Source organism: Lynx canadensis, chromosome B2 (assembly GCF_007474595.2).
Source record: "Lynx canadensis isolate LIC74 chromosome B2, mLynCan4.pri.v2, whole genome shotgun sequence".
In the NCBI taxonomy this organism is placed as follows: domain Eukaryota; kingdom Metazoa; phylum Chordata; class Mammalia; order Carnivora; family Felidae; genus Lynx; species Lynx canadensis.
The window spans coordinates 70288777-70293242 of NC_044307.1; the positions used below are offsets into that span (position 1 = coordinate 70288777).

At 34.5% G+C, this 4466-nt stretch overlaps 1 non-coding gene across 1 annotated transcript; it reads left to right on the forward strand.

The window, feature by feature from the left end:
* The first annotated feature begins 3965 nt into the window (after positions 1 to 3965).
* Positions 3966 to 4072, forward strand: LOC115515196. Its single transcript, XR_003969227.1, has one exon. It is a non-coding gene; the product is annotated as a U6 spliceosomal RNA (small nuclear RNA).
* The last annotated feature ends 394 nt before the right edge of the window (positions 4073 to 4466 follow it).

The following is a 4466-nucleotide window of genomic DNA, read 5'->3' on the forward strand; positions in this document are numbered from 1 at the left end:
AAGGATCAACTCTTTAAAGGAACACATGTTGTTGTTTTTTCTTTTACTTACTATAGCTAACATAGTGTCATATGTTAAGCTTATAACTATTTGTTGAATCAGTGAACAAAGAGGATTATAAAATGAGGATCAAAAGAGCCAGATGACTTGTGAGGCAACAGAACTGGCAAAAAAACAAAAAACAAGCAAGCCAGCCAGCCTTGTTTTCAGACTCCACTTTAGTAGTGTCACGTCTATTAGAACACAATGAGCTGCTTACACTCAAGCGTGTCTTTGGTAAAAAGGTAATGGACGTATGCACTGATGTTCTGAAAAATCAAATATATTTCTGTTATAAGGAGACAGGAAACACTTGCCAGCATAAAAATCATTTGACCTAATTCAAAATTTTAATGTATTTTTTTTTTCACTTGCAGGTTTCTTTTTTGTGCTGCTGCTCAGTAGTCAGACTCCCTACAAAGTATGTAACAGTTTTGGTAACTACATTCATGGCCTTTGCTACATCAAGCAAATTTGATTCTCCTTAATCTTTCTGGAGCTGAGCCAGTGGTAATAGTATATTCTACTCTGAAAAGAAAAAAATTCAAAAAGATTTGGATAAAATCATTATCCAAACCATTTATTATAGAAAAATCCAGGCATATTAGAATATTAAATTTTCTCAGTATTTTTTTTTTATTTTTCCTAGAAAATGCATTCTAAGATTAATACTTTTTGAATTATTTTTCCCTTGTATCCTGGGCTTTCTTTTCTAAATGTAATGAATAACTTTGTGTGTCTTTTCACTTTTACTGTAACAAGGCAGCCAAATAGCCAAATAAAATTGATTCAAACAGAAATGCATTCTTTTGCTCATATTCCTATTTTGAAGAGAGGATATTGTGTGAAGAAAGCTCATTTTCTATTAATCCTTCTTTTGATAAGCTAGTATGAACATATGTTACATATGGAAACTCACATCAAAAAAAAAAAAAAACCCAGACTATCTGCTGCTTGATTATTAAATTTATTAGAATCTGTAGCATGCTTATAACAACGGCTGATTTGAAAATGAAAAATATAAACACCGTAGTGGAGATAGTAATGAGAGGCCTAAATTCTAAGAAATAATCATGAATTTCTAAATTTGTGATATACTAATTACATGAGAAAATATATTTTCCATTACTTTTTACTTGATTCTGGAGATAATACATAACAGTTTACTTTATAATTTTATTGACTTTTACTTCCATATATAAAATTTATTATTATTTATTTATTTATTTTATTTAATAATTTTTTTATTATTTTATCTTCTAATTTTTAGAAAACAACATATATCTGAATACTGTTCCAAAAGAAAAGGATGCCCGATCTCCACTCATTGAAGCTACCAGCTGCTCCTTTCCTCAACCAATCCGTAATAGGGACTGTGAGGACCCGTGGTTCTCAGAGGTTAATCTACATAAGAACCACATGGGGCAGGAGTGCCTCTTAAAATGTAGGTTCCCAGGTCCGGCCTCTGAACTTTTGATTCAGGAGGCCTGTAATGGGCCCTGGGATGTTCTTGTTTGACAAGGTCAGTCAGTTGGCCCCGATTCAGGGGGTTTTCAACAGCACTGAACATTATTGCCATCTTCCTTTTTTTTTTTTTAAATACTTCCTTTTATTCATATTGTAAGATTTTTCTTTTTTTTTCCTCAAGTTTTTATTTATATTCCAGTTAGTTAACATGAAATGTAATGTTAGTTTGAGGTATACAATTTAGTGATTCAATACTTGCATACAATACCCAGTGCTTGTCACAAGTGCCCTCCTTAATCCCCTTCACCTGTTTAACCATCCACCCCAGACCACCCACCTCCCCTCTGGTAACCATCAGTTTGTTCTCTATGGTTAAAAGCCTGTTTCGTGGTTTGCCTCTCTCTCTTTTCCCTTTGCTCATTTGTTTTGTTCCTTAAATTCCACATATGAATGAAATCATATGGTATTTGTCTTTCTCTGACTGACTGACTTCGCTTAGCATAATACTCTCTAGACTCTTGCCATTTGCCATCTTCCTTTTACAGAAGAAACAATATGGAAACCTGGTGAGGTTAAATTACAAGACTGAAAGTAACACAGATAATTGTTTAAAAGCTAAAATAATGCATGTTCAGGACAGCTTTCTTTGCAAAATTAGAGATTTAATTAGATGTTCAATGTTCTTGATGTGACAGGAGTTAATACGGGTCCAGTTTTAAAACTTTTCCAAACAACCTCTCATCTTTATTTTTTTTTTAAGTTTATTTATTTATTTTGAGAGAAAGGGAGAGGGTGAGCGAGTAGGGGAGGGGCAGAGAGAGGGAGAGAGAATCCCAAGCAGGCTCCACACGTCTGTGTAGAGCCTGATGCAGGGCTTGAACCCACAAACCTGTGAGATCATGACCTGAGTCAAAATCAGGAGTCAGATGCTTAACTGACTGAGCCATCCAGGTGCCCCCCTAACCTCACATCTTTAAATAAGACACCATCTTTATTCTTAACTGTTCTTCAATCTTCTCTAGATATTCTGAACCTCATATTTTGTATTTCAATTTAGTTTAGCAAATATTTACTAACAATGTACGATGTGCAAGGCACCAATCTAAAGCATACTTATTTTGCCTTCTCTACACTTTAACGGAAGCATTTTGACTATTTATATTTTGTCTTAACTTGCAGCTCAAAGCAAATGAAAGAATTATAGCTTATCAAATTTGATGTTAAAACATGACTATTTAATCATATTTCATATTTAACAATCTGTACTTTTGGATTGATTCAGTAAATTAATTAGCTACTTAGGCGATATAAAACCTTAATGTGTTGAGTTATGAATTTTTAATATAGCAATTTTTCTGTTCATAGTTATAATATGCTTCTGGCACTAATTTTTGAAGTACAAAATACTTCTACCTAATTTTCTCTTCTGTTATGTCCTAAATTTAGAAAGAATATTTCAACTCCAAATTTCTAAAATAATTTGGATTTGTGAACATAGTAAACAAAACCCATAATCCAATGTATTGTCCACAAAAAAAGTTGAATACAGAACCATAGATGGTGTAAAGTTAGGGATGATACTACCTACTTTCCCCACTAATATATATACCTGCATCCTGACATATCCACATACTACTGATGGCTCTAATGGACAAGCACCACAATCATTCCGTGAGAGTCTTGAGTATAGTAAGGATATTAGTATGTCTAATTTATCTGTTAATGGTAGTTAACATATTGGACATTTTCAGTGTGCCAGACTTTTTGCTATATGCTTCAAGTGAATTATTCTCATTTAACTTTCACAATAACTGTATTATCATTTTGTTTTACAGATATGAAAAAACTTGGAGAGGTTAAGTTTTCCAAGATCACATAACCAGGGAGTGGCAAAGCTGGCATTTGAGTTGATCTAGAATTTGCACATTTGACCACAGTGCTGAAAGTCTTCAGTACCTTTGAAACTCTTAAATAACTCATTTAGAGGGGTGGGTAATTATTTGGGTAAAAGATACATGTGCCTCAAGCTTAAAGCAAGATTGGATTTCAAAAAGGGTTTTCCAGGGGCACCGGTAGCTCAGTCAGTTAAGCATCCGACTCTTGATTTCAATTCAGGTGATGATCTCACAGTTCAAGGGTTCAAGCCCCATGTCTGGCTCTGTACTGACATTGGGATTCTGTCTCTCCCTCTCTCTCTCTGTCCCTCCTCTGCTCTCACTCTCTCCCTCTCTCTCTTAAAAAAAGCAAGCAAGCAAGCAAGCAAGCAAGCAAGCAAGGGTTTTCCATACTTCCCTTAACAGTCTCAGAAAGCATTTCTGTCTTATTACTCATATTCTAAAGACATCTGGACAAAAGTTAATATAATCAATGAAAGAATAAACTAATCCTTAATATCACAGTTTACCAGCCTCTTCAACCTCCACGGCTATTTCTTCTTCTTATTTATAAAAATCCTGAGTGTGCTCGCTTCGGCAGCACATATACTAAAATTGGAACGATACAGAGAAGATTAGCATGGCCCCTGCGCAAGGATGACATGCAAATTCGTGAAGCGTTCCCTATTTAAAAAATAAAATAAAAAAATAAAAATAAAAAAAATAAAAAAATAAAAATCCTGAGTGACTTTCTTATTTTTTATCAGGATTCACTACATTTACTTCATCAAATATTTCAATTGGAAATTAGATGTTTTAAAAGACAGAACTCCTATTTTAGAGCAACACATTAAAATATTAATACTTGCACAGATCTGATATTAAATTTTTTTTAATGTTTATTCATTTCTGACAGAGAGAGAGAGAATGTGAGTGGGGAGAGGCAGAGAGAGAGGGAGACAGAATCCAAAGCAGGCTCCAGACTCCGAGCTGTCAGCAGCACAGAGCCCTATGCAGGGCTCGAACTCACGAACTGTGAGATCATGACCTGAGCCGAAGTCAGATGCTCAACCAACTAAGCCACCA